The following is a 15,382-nucleotide window of genomic DNA, read 5'->3' on the forward strand; positions in this document are numbered from 1 at the left end:
CTACACACTGTGCAAGTTCGAAGATGGATAGATGGTTTTTGAGATTGGCAAACTAGGCATACAGACAGAGATTATTTGCAATATAATAAGACGTAAACCCTGCACTGGTAGGACACCGTTAATGCTGCTCTATTTAAGAGATTTATTAAAAACAAGACAAATCATCATTTGAGGACAAATGCAGCATTTCCCCACAATACTTAATGATGTCCACTGAGCATCAGACAAAGTTCGATTTGTTTCATCCCTACATTATCAGTGCTGGGCTGCTGAACTTCACCTTAGCAATGAAGCTCCCAAAGTCTTCAGTCTCCTCCTCATGGATTGATTACCCACGACCCCCTTCTGTTTCTGGGACTTCCTGGTCAGAAAGTCATTTGTCAGTATTAAGGTGGATCAAGTCAGGAGCCACCCTAGGTACCAAGGTTAGGACACAGCAGTTGAGTAAACAGCAGTCAGGGTATCACTTTCAGTCCGGCTGCTGGCCTCACCTCAGGGTAAACAGAGGCAGCGTCCGAGTTCTGCTGCTCAGGTATCAAACTGACCCACACTGGAAAACCTCCTCATTTCTGTCAGACTGACTCAGACACTCACAAGGAGGAGTAGGAGACGCAGAGGGAGCAGACAGATGATGGCTGGGTGTTTATGTCTCCTCTTTGTTAAGCGTACTATCTAGTGTCCTGTCTGAGTGGAGGCTTTCACTGCAGGGCAGTCTGTGACCTGCTGGACCTGCAACCCCCCCCCCCACCTCAAACACCAACAAAGGCTGGGAGAGTCTCACATTGGTCCATGTCTGCTCTTTCTGTTGAGGAAAATAACTTTGATTAAGACCAAAATCTAGTGGTAAGCACTGGAAATCACTTATTATATGATATTTTGGGAGTTGTAAGACTTCATTTCCGCTATACATACAACAAAATAAAAGACATTCTAAACCTAAAAACGTTTTAGTTGATTTGATTAACAAATGATTACAACCATTGCGCAGAATTTGTGCAACATTTTCACAACCTGAATAATGTTACTATGATAAATGTTACTTAAAGATTAGTTTTTTCAGTTTCATAGATGATTGATTTTACTCTCAAAAAAGCACCTGTTTTAAAATAATTGGGAAATTATATTTTGTTCATTTACAGATTGTTGAATATGTACACATGGATAAGTTTATATTTGTTGGGAGGACATTTTTTACATTCAGAATGGGTTGTGACCACTCAATTAGAACACATATAAATATATGGTTTAATAAACTATTGGGGGTGGTGGACTTATTTTTCTGCAGGGATAATAAACCATTAAAATGAAAATCAGATGCCAGTGCTTGTGCAGCAAATTTGCTTCCTCCCCGATACACAAATAGTTGTACACGGGAAAATCGTATTTGTCATTTGTGAATTTTGATATGCACACGTGTAACCATTTTGACTCCAGTTTCTCTCCAACTTTCATATCTGTCAGGACAAACTACGTTTTGAACCATTTTCCTTAAATGGCTTTTGTCTCTATTTTTTCCTTCATGCAACAGTTCTCTGGTGTGTCATGAATATGAGAACATTTCTGATGTAGCCTCTTGCATAGAAATGTATCTTTAAGTCCGGCAGCATATTGCCTAACAGATAATCATCTGAGAATGAATTAAAGTGATACAGATGCTGACTTTGTAAGGTACCTTAAAGCACAGAAGAAGCAATGAGACACCACAAGTGGCTGAAACAGGAGTTTCTGTTTACATCTGATTTAAATATAAGACTCAGAAGGTTACTTAGAAGTCGTAATTACATGAACCAATTACATGTCAGTTTGAACCAATTCTTATTTGGTTTATTTGAAAAATAACGGCCATTGTGGTTTCAGACCAAACTTTTTTGTGTGCACTTTGACATCTGCATATTCTCATTTAGGATGATGATATTGAGAATAATAAAAATAGAAATAATAAAACCTACCCTTTGTCTTAATTACAATCCGTTTGCACCAGACTCACCAAATTAAGAAAATGAATCTTAAAATATTTATGAAACTCTGAATTAAATTCAGATCAGTGACACAGTGTTAACACAACCTGTCCTACAGGAATTAGGGTCTATCCTCTGGTCAGTGAGTCAGGAGCTTGTTTTGTTTGTGTTTCTGAATTCCCAGTTGGCTTTGAAGTACCCGCTCCCTTAAGCCAAACAGAGGAAATGGTCAGAAGGGTCACCGCCTTTTCAGCCGTTGGGTTCACGTCCAATCAGAAGGTCACGGACACTGACAAGGGATTCAGTGTTTCCATGTCTGTCAGGACGGGTCCAGCTCTGCTTTACTCCAAGGTTTCTCTACAGATGTGTAGCATTGGGATTTTACTTTATTTATGAAACCTGAGAATTTAATAACACTTTCTTAACAAGTTAAATATGTGCAGGAAAGATTAAATGAATCTTTAATATTTATCTCATCAAATCATATCCAGCAATGATAACAATTCTGAATAGTCAGTGATTTGTAATTAAAAACACAGAATGAAAACAAGGAACTGTATTTCAAAGTAAGGTTTTCTATATCTTAAAATTTAGTTTTAACCATTTGTTTTTTTTGTTTTGTTCTTTAAATGTCAATATCTGTTTCAGGGTTAAAAACCTTGTCCTTGTCCATTCCTATTCTGATCACATTGTCTTCAACGTTCTTAATCTTAAATCAATCCTTAATTGAAGCTGCATTGTTGGCGGTTTTCCATACAAAGTGGTAAACATCACCTCTGGAATTTTTTTTCTGGTCTGGTTTGGCGTTGAACTTGACGTCCCCCCCATGTCTCTAGTCCACTGTTTGACACTTAACTATCACATTTCCAAAACAGCAGTGACTCGCCATGTGTCCGATGAAATGTTCAATGATGCTTGGGTTTCAGCTCTTCAGCGGCCTGATTCCTGGGGCTCACACTGTGGCGTCCCCTGGGTGCACTACCCTGCCGGACCAGCAGCTCCACCGCGGTAGAGTTTGGACCTTATCAGCAGGAAGCTGGCCCCTGGGAGCCATCTACCAACCCTGAGCTTGCAGGGCTGTGCTTGTTCTCCTCACTCTCTTCTGCCAGGTGTTAAAAGAGAGATTCGTAAAAATGGAGCAGCCATACGTGCGGCAGCCTGGAGCTTTAAATGAGCTTTTCATCAAGGTGGGGGTTGATAATCCTTCTCGTACAGCCCGAAGCACTCAGAGCCAAGGCCAGCCGCCTGCTGACAGGTCGACCATCATGGGGGATTTTATGTGTGGTTTTCATGTTTACGTTGGTCTTCTAAATAAAAAATAAAAAAGTTCACGAAAAGTCATCGTTTATTTGCGTTCCCACGCAAGTCATACCAATATCGCAAATGAACAAAAACTGACCAGTATTTGCAGCAGCCAGTAACTCGATGGAAAAAGGACTAATGCTTACTTAGTCAGCTTGACATACTGTATGTGTATGTGATAAGTTTAACTGTTTATTTAGATTTTGGGATAGCAAGGATATGCTAATTATACAAGTAGCATTTCTATACCCATACATAATGGCCTGCATATATAGTTATGATAAAGCTAGTTTCTCTTATAGTAAAGCTTCAAAATCTTCCTCAACAGGTAGAGTAAGTCTAAACAGTTCAGTCAATCAATCAATCAATCAATCAATCAATCAATCAATCAATCAATCAATCACATTTTATTTGTATGGCCCATATTGACAAATCACAATGTGTGTCATAGGGATTAGTCTTATTATCAGATGTGGTTTCTTTAAATAAGTATTGTTATGAAATCTTCGAACCAATCTTCTTTGTGTTTTGTACTGTGGTGAACTTCAAGTGAAACACGAAGTCTTCAGAAGGACATTTTCTGCAATTTCATGAACTGAAACATGTTTAGAAAGACAGCTGTGAATGCTGAGGGATTGTTGCAGAGGAGTGATTGAAGGAACATCCCGTTGAGATGAAAGTATTTTATGTATCTCTACAACATGCGAGACATAATGGTAACAGATAAATGTAGCCTTTCACTTGACAATGTCATTAGACAGGTAACAACGTGTTGCTATAATGTTAGATAAACCTTGCTCCTGATTACCAGCTCTGATTTAGCTACTTCACCTACTTTGCTTTACATTTTTAGGTGTAAATTTATTATATTTTATTTGAATACTTTAGGTTTATTGTAATTTTTATGTTCTATTTTTTTCCCTTTTGTAATTTCTGAGCATTGCTAGAGGGGAGCCTGGGACTCAAGCATTTCATTGCCAGCAACTGCTAAATGTAATTGTTGTGCATATGACAATAAACCCTTGAATCTTTTAGAATACTGGTTTATACATCTGGCTTCTCCCTGGATACCTCTCATAATGCTATAATCAAATGAGAAGTATCAAGGGTTTCCTATGGAGAAACATTGTTGAAAGAACCATCTCGCAACATGTCTGTAGTGATCGCACAAGTATGTGAAACTCTGGCTGTTCTTTTGAGACTGTCGTTGATTCACTGCAGTTTCAAGGTAGAAATACTGAGATGTGGACCTGACTGATTATTTCACCCATTGTCTATAAAACACCATGTGACATGTCAACAAGGTTTAAAACTAGATTTTTATTGGAAAGCATATTTGAGGTCAAATAGTGGGTGGAGACTAAGGATGAAGAGAGACCTGTGCCGGTTGTCTCAGTAGTAAACTATTTTTATTGGTGAATGTGCTGCAGTCAGTCGCAACAGAGAAAGATGTTTAGTGTAGGTGAGGACAGAAGGCTGCATTTCTCTCTTGACGACACACACACACACAAAGTCACTTTGTGCATACTCAAAAACATACTGTACATACAGTACATTGACAGACAGGTTTAATAACTGCTAAACACTAACACATACTGACAGTAACTCAACACACATTGCTGAAGTCCAACTGTGAACCTAGCAGCTCTTGCATACAGGTGTTATTCTGTTTGACTGGATTGAATTGTGCCAAATTCAAGACTGTTCGATTCATTGAGGATTCATTGAGAGCTGCGTGTGATGGAAGTTTCCTGACCTTCACTTACCAGCAGAGATTGACAGGTCAATGCATCATCTATCATTGAGTCAATCCCGTGGGAAAAATACAAAAGCTGCAGCCACTAGAAATTGCATTTCTGTGGATGACTGGTAGCAGACAGCTGATATAATTATTACTGACAGGAATGACAACTTTTAACCAGAATTATCCTTTAAGAAGCGAATTGTTATTTGTAGACAACAAACAAATCTTAATATTCACCAAAGACACTAATGACTTAACAACGGAAACCTTCATTGAAACAGGAGTGTGAGCAGTGAGCAGTCGGGATAACCGTATGTTCCCGAAATAAGGCCTTGGGTGCCTCTGGTTGGGAATGTGAGCTATGGAGGCCCCTCTAAGCCCCTGGACCAGATTCCTCCTTAAAATAGCGTCCTGGGTGAAGAGAGACGTTCTGAGGCCACGGAGCTGCTTTCTGCAGGCATTCACACTTCAGTTAATTTGCGGTGTCTTAATAGCATTGGTGAACTGCATGGAGAAGCAGGAATATCTGTGATATCTGTTTAAAAGGCATGTCTTGACCTCTGATCTGCTTAGTGTTGGCCTCTTGTAATGATAGTGATGGTTGGTGACTGTCTCTCATGACCTGCAGGAGTCAGGTGGGAAATGTACAGCACAAAAGAATAATAAATGGCCTGTATTTATATAAAGCTTTTCTAGTGTTGATGATCTCTCAAAGCTCTTTATAGTACTGTTTCTCCATTCACCCATTCATACAATGCATCTATGGGCGGCACTTTTTCAATGAGAACAGCACAACCATTTGGGGTTACCCTTCACTGGTTACCAGTAGCTGCGCGTATCCGCTTCAAGACTGCTGACCGTGCTGTGAATGGATCGGGCCTGTCTACATCCGGGACATGGTTAAACCTTGCACCCCAGCCCGTCCACTCTGCTCTGTATCGGCCAATCGGCTTGCTGCTCCCTCACTGTGAGGGACACCTAGTCACTCAACAAAATCACGACTGTTTTCTGTCCTGGCTCCCAAATGGTGGAATGCCGTCATCATTGACATCAGGAAAGAAAAAAGTCTACACTTCATCCGCCGCAGACTAAAGACACATCTCTTCCAACTGCACCTCGGCCAAGAGGATGATGGTCTAAGTCAATTTGTGATTATATGTTGCACTTACATGTAGCACTTTGTAGTTAGGCTTTTTTGAAGCTAATTTACTTACATGATTCTCGTGGGTCTGGGTTTGTAACCTCATGGTTCAATGCACTTATTGGAAGTCGCCAGACATTTACACAATGCGCTGTCGCCAAAGGTATACCAAACACATGGTGGCATCTATTACATGAAGGATTGAGTATCATTTGGTTTTTCAGGGACTGGTGCTAAATTGATACTTTCCATTGCCTAGACGGTGCAAGGGAAAGTTGAATTTAATACATTACCTAGTAAAAGTGTACTTAACATTAATACACAAATATAAATGAGTGCAAAACTACAGGCAACTACACTTGCAACTAAAGTTCAAAATCCAATATTAGAACAAAGTTATAATGTTAAAATGTTATCTTAAGTACAGTATTTGTACTTTTAAAATGACTAACTAAAAAAAATAACTAATTAATTGCTTATCATTATAGTTACAGATTGATTCTTTTTGAGTGATTCTTTTTGATAATGATTTGCAATATACAAAAAGCTTTTATTGTAGTATTTCAGGTTCAAGTTTTCAAGGTTTGATACAGTAATATTTTGGAAAGCAAACCTCTCCAGGAGGGACGGGGGCCACAGGAATCAACCTGTAACTTAAGGTCTATCCCCCAAACGTTAGCCTGAGAGAGCAGACAAAACATCATCAATTTATGATTGATACTGTTCCATGTCTGTGAAGAAGGAACATTTCCCAGTGATGAAGATGAATGATTTGTGGTGGAAAACGTCACTTAAACAGAGGAGAGATTTAACTGAAGGATAATTAGAGGAGCTCCACATGTTACTCATGTAAGATTGTTATACTCTGGAGTTAGAGTTAAAACTACATAATCTTAGTTAGATTTAATTCAAAAGTAATTAAATATACATAAGTTAAATCATGCTTTAAGAATCTTTTCCTTTTTATTTAAATATTTAAATATGGCTTAAGTGCCTTTGGCATCAGTTACAGCTTCCGGTTTTCTTTCATGAGTTCCTACGAGCTCTGCACTCCTGGATATGGGCAGTTTATCTAATTCAGGCAGATCCTGTCAAACTCAATTAGCTTCGATTGGAAGAGTCTGTGCACTACCATCTTCAGGTCTGCCCACAAAGGGTTGATGTGGTTTAAAGGGCCAGTAAGATTTAGGTGAAAGGGATCTATTGGCAGAAATTTAATGTAGAATAATCCTCATGATGTTTTCACTAGTTCGTTTCATCTACATTGTATAAATTGTAGTTTTCTTTACCCCAGAAAAGGCCCTTTATATTTAAATACTTTATATTTACATTGATGGGGTCCTCTCTACGGAGGCTGCCATTTTTTTTCAGTAGTCCAGACTGGACAGGTTCTTTTTCATGTTTGGAAGGGGAGGGTGAGGTGAGGGGTATTCAGCTGCAACATGCAATTTCAACACTAAATGTCACTTAATTCTACACACTGCACCTTTAAGTCTTACTGATGAATAAGAACATAATAACATACTGTAAAAGCAACTCACTCACTCAATCCAACGCACACACCTCACTCATTCACTCGCTTCACTTACGCACCTCACTCACCCACCCACTAATATCAACCTGCTCTGTTAGCATGACTGTTAAGATACAGTATAAGTAAGTATTCACTAGTGTTCAAAAGCTGTATTCAGTACTCACTCTAATTTGTGTGTGTATAATTTATAAATAGGCTGTGAAATGAGTGTCTTGTTTCTAAAGTTTATTTGAAAATTATAAACATTTTAAAAGTAATTAAGTATAGTAAGTGTTACTCTGTAGGGCAAGATTGTGAGAACAATTAATAGGTTGAAGAGTGCACAAGACTTGTTTAAGACTTGAACAATAAAGATTAGCACTTGGTCTTGACTTTGGATTTCGTAATCCTTGATTTGGGACTAATTTGGGACTTCTCTGTCTTTACATTTGACTCTAGACTTTATCATTAGGACTTGAGACTTATTTGTCACTGGACAAACAATGGCTTTGTCCCGCCTGTGCTACCTCACTTCAATGTGTGAGACATGGGAGTTGGGATTGGCTCCAGCCCCCCTCCACCTTTAAAGATATATATAGATAGATAGATATAGATAGATATAGATAGATATAGATATAGATAGATATATAATTAGATAATTGTTTTGACAGCTTGTTTGTTATGGTATGCTGTTTTGTCATATACATATTTATAGACTGGGATTGAATTGCCAGCCTTCTGGTTAGTGGATGACCGCTCTACATCCTCAGCCACAGAGTCTAATGTGTGCATAATATGTTGAGTTAAAGTTTGTAAGATTCAAAGTGTGGTTTCTACTATCATGTTACAACATATTTTGGAGTTTTCTTGTTGTGGAAGGAAATGAATAGAACATAATAATTCTGTCTATCTACAGTATGTGTCTGTCTGCCATGTTTATATGTCTCCTTAGCTCAGAGTGGAGCAGAGCTGTTATGTGTTTCACAGATGGACAGACACCTGTCGTACTGAGACAATGACCCCCAGTCAGGAGGTCAAAGGTCACAGAGCTACACAAACACACTGGCCCACTTCTTTAGGTAGATCATATAGGTTTGCTATATTTTGTTTATGTAGAAAACAATTAAATTATAGTCATATATAATAACATGTGTATATATATAATATATGTATTATACAGAATATATATTTATATACACATAGATACATATTATATATAAGATGTGTGTGTTTGTGTGTGTACTCTTTATATACATATAAATGTCAAACAATGTTCAATCAGTTTGTCAAAAAATAAACAATAATAATGAACAGAAAGATATTCTTAATGTATACTACACACACTGTCTATGCTGTATATGTTACACCTGGCATGGATGTTGATACTCTAACCTCTGCAGGAAGTGTATTCCAATGGTTAGTCAATTTTTAAAACTTTTTTATGTATTCATGTTTTAATATATTTACTCCTTCATTAGATCACAATAGTGGCGAGAATTCCCCAACGACTGAAAGATTCTTTGACTGAACGAAATAATCAAGAGATGATGATGCTTATGATGAACAGTGTGTCAATACCAGACTTGGGGATGAGTTGGTAATTACATGCAGCAAAACCAAAGCCAAGCAATATTACAACATTTAAAAAAGTGTGGATGAGAACAGGAGACTGTGCAGGATGGAACTAAAAAGGTGAATAAGGACTATAAGAGATAATAAACCGTAAATCATGGACCTTAGTGTACACAAACAGCCCGGGGCTGCAGAGTCAGCAGTCCAAACACTGGTGGAGCATCTGGAAACTACATCCACTTCCACCTCTGACACTGCTTCCACCCTGAACCCCCACAACCCCCGTGCAGGCAGCAGGCTGGGACACTGCAGGGTTTAGGGCCTGGAGGGGACAGCAGCCAGTCTGAGGACCTGAGGGAAGTGTCCAGGGGGGAAACTCCCACGGGGGACAAACGATCCTGCCATGTTACCGGAGGGGACGCTGCGACCTGGAAGTCTTGTTTTCCACATCAGACTCAATATGGTAGACCAATCTCTCCACGGACGCCATGGGAACCCAAAACACTGTCCAAGTACGAGGGAAAGTTTTGGTTGTGGTGAGACATGGAAACGCTGAACCGAACACACTAACTGAACATGACTGAAGCTGTGGCCAATATTCACACTTAGACATTAAATTAAGTGAAAAACTTCACAGAGCAAGCAATAAAATGTTCCCACTGTGTTACTGATAAAATATAATCTTGTGGAATCAGGAGTATTATCAGAAGTTTAACAGAAAACAAAATGTAACTTAACGGAAACGTGCAAAGCAAATCAACGATTTCATACTATATTGCATAATTAGATTGTTATTTTCTGTGTAAAGTTAAAAGTCAACTGTAGAACAGAAAGACACACAAACTCACATTGGCTGTGAAGATAGCGTGTATCTGCGCTGATAACACTACTAACATTCATAATTCATATTATAACCCTTATCTCCTTATTGCTTTAAACCAGCTTTATAAGTAAACAAGTCAATAAATCTTAACTTTGTGTTTCATCAAATATGAATATAAAGAATGCAAAGCTTAAACTCACCTGCACTGAATTACAAACTGTTGTCAGTTGTTTTCCTTGTACTTGATTCACTGACATTATTTATGCAAATGTTCTGTCATGAAGATCTTGTCCCTGTCCCTTTGATTTTACCTCAATGGTTTTATAGATCTCCTCAGAGAAGAAGTATTCAGGCCGAGAGGTTCAACTCAGCACACAGAACCCTCAACTGCAGTTGTTCATTCATCATTGCATTGATGAATCTCCATCGCATACACTGCAGGTTATTAGATGACACTTTTTTGTTCATCAAGATAATTCCCAGAAAAGAAAACCACTTTTAAGTTCCCATAAGATGAAATTTAATCACCAGAAGAACTGCACAAAGCTCAATTTAGGCTTTAAACTCCCTGTGCCACGTTCGCTTGACTTCAGAATTTTCTTATCTGAAAACTTTTTCTCAATCAAACAGCGAAATGTGTTTGAGGAAGAAAACTCATGCTCTCAGTCTAAATACATCTTAAAACACAACCTGATCCATGTCCACTCAGGTTACCCCCCTGCAGCCCCACAGGGCCTGCTGCTCCGAGGTGCAGTGATCGTGAGCTTCAGCAGGTTCGATATTAAACCTGATACCAACTTGTGGTGTTTATATAAAATGACCAGCAGAAGTGAGGCTTTGAAAACCATCAGACCTAAGCTCAGGCTGCTGCAGTTTAAACTCCACCTGTTAACAGAGAGCAGATGATTTTCTTCTTTCACTGAGATCCAGTTTTTGTCACTTGTATGTTTTTTAGCCACGATGGTGTCTTGAGACCTAAATCTCACTTTTGAGACTCTTTTCCCTGTTTCTTTTAATTCATGGCCAAAATGGGTGTATGAGTTTGAAAAACCAATTCATAATAATAGAATACTATTATTATTAGATAGTTAGTGTAATGAAAATTATATTTTTATCTATTAATAAAACTTGTGGTTTGTTTCTCCATTTTTGGTAAATTTCTCAGGAGCCTTTATATTTTACCCCTCTCTCTGTTCACTGCATGGTTCAGTCTTGCTTGCTTTCCAGTGGGTGTTCCAAGCAGAAGATGAACTGTCACACTCCGGACACAGTCAGGCTTGACAATACGTTTTGTGTCATCAATCCTTGACGAGTGGTCTGGAACGGGAAGAGTTTTCTACCTGTTGTGCATCGCTCACTGCGTGTGTGTGTGTGAGAGAGAGAGACAGAGAGAGAGAGAGGGAGGGAGAGAGAGAGGAAGGGAGAGAGATCCATCCCTCTCCAGGCAGCATGTTAAGACTAATTTGTTGGTGTAAAATTCACTTTTGTGTTTTAATATATACTGTATATATGTTTTTTTTTATATTGTCCATCTCAGCTACACAGCAAAGTCCATAAGTCACTTTGAAAACGTATGGAGTGTTAATCTAGCTGCTGTTGTTGAAGAGTGCTAATGTAGCTCATGTACAGTTGTTCTCTTTAAATTCAGTGTAAATTCTGGCTTCTTTATGGCCCCTCATTTAGAAAAATCCTACATCCGCCCCTGCTCAGCAATGGACAGGAAGAAACGGCACATCATTAGAAAGGCTTGGTTCTGGGATACCCCCTTGACCCAGGTGGGACAGAGAATGACAGCTAAGTAGTCCCACCCCCTTGCAGGACACCACAGCACTGGACAGCCCCTTCAGTGACGGACTGAGTGTCTGATTATCTTAACTTATTTTATCTTATCTTATCTTAAACAGCACCAAGGTCAAACGGGTGAGTTTGTTGTTCTTAACAGGTAAAAAGCTGCAGAACAATGAAATATTCCAGAAACTGTGGGCTGTTCCTGCATTCACTTCTCACAGCTTCTTCTACTCTTTCAACATTTGGACCCCACACTGCGTGACTCTCTCTCTGTCTTTCTCTCTCTCTCTCTCTCTCTCCTAAAAAAAACACACACACTCTCAGATAGCCTGGTGGGTTCGAGCCGGGGACCCCCCACCCTGTCCTGGCTGAGTGCCGGGCGGCAGAGGGCAGGATGGCGCCTCCGCTACTTAGAGGGCGAAATTCGCTGGGTTCACAGCTCTGTCTGCGAGTGGAAAATGGGATTATATCCTGCGGTTTGTCTAAATCCACTGACCAGGGGAAAAGAAAAGCTCTCAGTGTTGTTTTCTGTGCCTGGTGTCTGATTAGGAGCCTGAAATCGCCATTACAGAACATCTGAGGTATTCAGCTGGACGGCGGGCTGAGCGTGAGGCACTGACTGCAGCAGGTGCAGCTTTATGAGGCTGAAGCTCAAACATTTTAATGATATAAACAGTTGAATGTATGAATCAACTGAACTCTAACCTTCTTTCAGTCTGTGGTGAATCATATTTGTACTTATAATATGTCTTAATTTGATCAATATTTCTCTATAGTGTGATGGTACATTTTTATCACAGAACATGTGCTAACATCTTGGTGTCTTAACAGGGATGACTGTATTCCTAGATGTGTCCCAATCTGGAGTCACTGATTTAAAGCCTTATTCATTCATAAAAATTATTGGGACACAATCAGTCTTCAAATGCAGCCTCCGAAGCATACGGCCCCTGATGGCAGGTTTCTGAAGAGCCAGTCAGAGGATGTCATCATCCTCTTCTGCCTGGAGCGGAGATATGGTCAAATCAATGTGGACACATGTGAAAGAGATGAAGGAAACCAATGTTTCTAGGAACAGCACAACAGCTCCTGTGTTGACTAAAAATGATGCCACATGCAGGCCCTGTCGTCTTTGGTCTTCAGCGTTGACCGAGGAGCAGCTCAGCCAAGTCTGGAGCCAAACAATGGAGCGCCTTGAAATTCAACAGAAATATTTCAAAATCTATTCTAAAACACACAGGCGTATATGAATGGTTTAAATTATGGCAGTTGCACCCTAGAGCCAAGCAGTCAGGTTTTGGTTAACGTGGTCAACTCTGCATTATAATAATCCACAGAGGTAATAAAAGCTTCATTAACGTTGAAGGTCATTACTATTTCTAGAGATATATTTCTCAAGTGAAAATAACATGACAGTTTGTCTTTTAACATGAGACTTGAGAGTGGGGTTCTGGTCTAAAATAACATTGGCAACCACGTGCTAAGCTGTACATGCACTTTTTCTTCATCTGCCAGAGACAAGCTTCACTAAAGAGAAACATGTGGGAGGTTCACACTGTCCGTCAGCGATGAGTCCCGGGCACCTCCACCGCAGCGTATGTGACAGAGTAACACGGGAGGGTCAGTGTCCCAAACATTCAAGAAACTTGGTAAAAAGACCTGACACTCATGCACTAAGTCCCTTCTCTCCCAGTAGAACAAGGCACAAAGATAAACCAGCTTACAACAGCCCACAAAACTTGTGTCTAAGACGTTTCTGATAAATAAATACTTCACACTTGGCCAGGTCATATTTTGATATATATAATATTACAAGGACTGAAGTAAAATACTTATCAAAAGAAGAAATATGTAAGAATTTCTAGGGCACTAATATATAAGTCAGAATAATAAAATAAAAAAATTATATGATATTAATGTTAAGTTAAAAAGCTCTAATATTCTTTATGGCTTTGCAAGTTTTGTGTTGAGTACATTATCTATTCATCCTGACTGAGGAAATGATGTTTTTGTTTGTTGTTGTCTTCCTGGAGTAGGTGTGTAGCCTACAGCTGGCCTGGCTGTGATTTTAGTGTCATGTAACAACCAAATACTCCGTGAAACTGAAATTGCAGAAGGTCTATATTTAGTTGAGTTGGTGGATAAACTGAATATACCTAGTGAGATCATACTTATTCCATTTAAACTAATGGTTAAGAGTATCTTCTTTAGTTGAAGGTTATGAATATGATTAGTGTCACAAGTTAACTGGCAATCAAGTATTTCTTGCTGCTTTTCCTGACAAACTTTTTTATCTTGTGACTTTACACAATATGACTTAATCCAAGAAACTACAACAAACTTTTCAGTGTTACTCAAGATGCGCCCCTTCATATCATCTGACACTTCTTGCGAGAAGCACCTTGCAGTAGCTTATGTGCAGATATTTGCAGCCCCCAGTGGGAATCAAACCCTCGACCTCACCAGTCAGAATACCTTGCTCTGCACGCTGAGCTGCACAGGACACATGATCCCAGTCATATCAGAGGGTTTAAATGGGTTTAAATGAGGACCCTGGGGAGTGGTGAGGGAGGTGGGGTTGAGAGGAGATGAATGGCCAACATTGGGAACAGCAGAGGGGCATTCTGGGAACTGGTCATGCTGAGGGGTTCCTTATGGTTCTCTATGAGAAATGGAGAGAGTGTGATAGGAGCCAAATGGAGCTGACAGCCAACTGGTTTGACTTCCTCTGATATCAACACACACACACACACACAAAAACACACACACACACACACACACAGAGTGCCTCATTGCATCAAATCCCTTTCACTTCCATTCTGACCACGTTTTTTTTTCTCCTCCATAATTTTGTTTTGAAAAAACTCAAGCTCGTGTTTCGCCTCTCTGAAAGCCACCAGCGCTCTCCAACTACTTTCATGTGTCTGTCCAGCTCCGACCCTCAGCTACTTAAAGACTCTTGTTTGGCTGCCGTGGGGCCGAGGGCAGATTTTGGCAGGAAGGCAGGTGCTGATAGGGACAAACTCCATAACGCAGAGCAAGCTGTGTGCCAAGAGACTAATGGCTGCCTTAAAAAAAAAATGTCAAAGGAACGGAGTGTCGGGTGTGGTGAGTCTGCCAGCGGAAAATATCCCTTGGACCCTGTTGTTGTTCTGAAGAGTGATGAGTTTCCTCTGTGGACAATAGTCACAGGTTAAAAACAGACGGAATAAAGAAGCATTACACTCTGTTATTATTTTATATTAACTCTGTGAGCTGTGTCATAGCTTTCAGTGTTCAGAACACTTAATCCACAGTGTACCTGCTCTGTCAGTGTGTCTGCTTGTTTAGAGCACTGCTGGGGAATAACACATTTACAATGCTACTGGAAGTATTTAGTTGTCATTGAGTCCTTGAAGGGGCAGAGTGTGAGATTTCAGTGAAAGGGATCTATTGACAGAAATTTAACATAAATATTCCTTGTGATGTTTTCACTTGTATGTAATTGCTGTGTTCTATATTTACATCGGGAGCAGGTCCTCTTTTATCATGTTTTTTACAG

General features: G+C 39.6%; 1 long non-coding RNA gene across 1 annotated transcript; it reads left to right on the plus strand.

Annotated features, from left to right (window-relative positions):
* Positions 1–12,176: 12,176 nt before the first annotated feature.
* Positions 12,177–13,758, plus strand: LOC138410894 (uncharacterized). Its single transcript, XR_011243531.1, has 2 exons — positions 12,177–12,469; positions 12,673–13,758. It is a non-coding gene; the product is annotated as an uncharacterized lncRNA (long non-coding RNA).
* Positions 13,759–15,382: the final 1,624 nt, after the last annotated feature.

Source organism: Paralichthys olivaceus, chromosome 7, assembly GCF_024713975.1.
Source record: "Paralichthys olivaceus isolate ysfri-2021 chromosome 7, ASM2471397v2, whole genome shotgun sequence".
NCBI lineage: Eukaryota > Metazoa > Chordata > Actinopteri > Pleuronectiformes > Paralichthyidae > Paralichthys > Paralichthys olivaceus.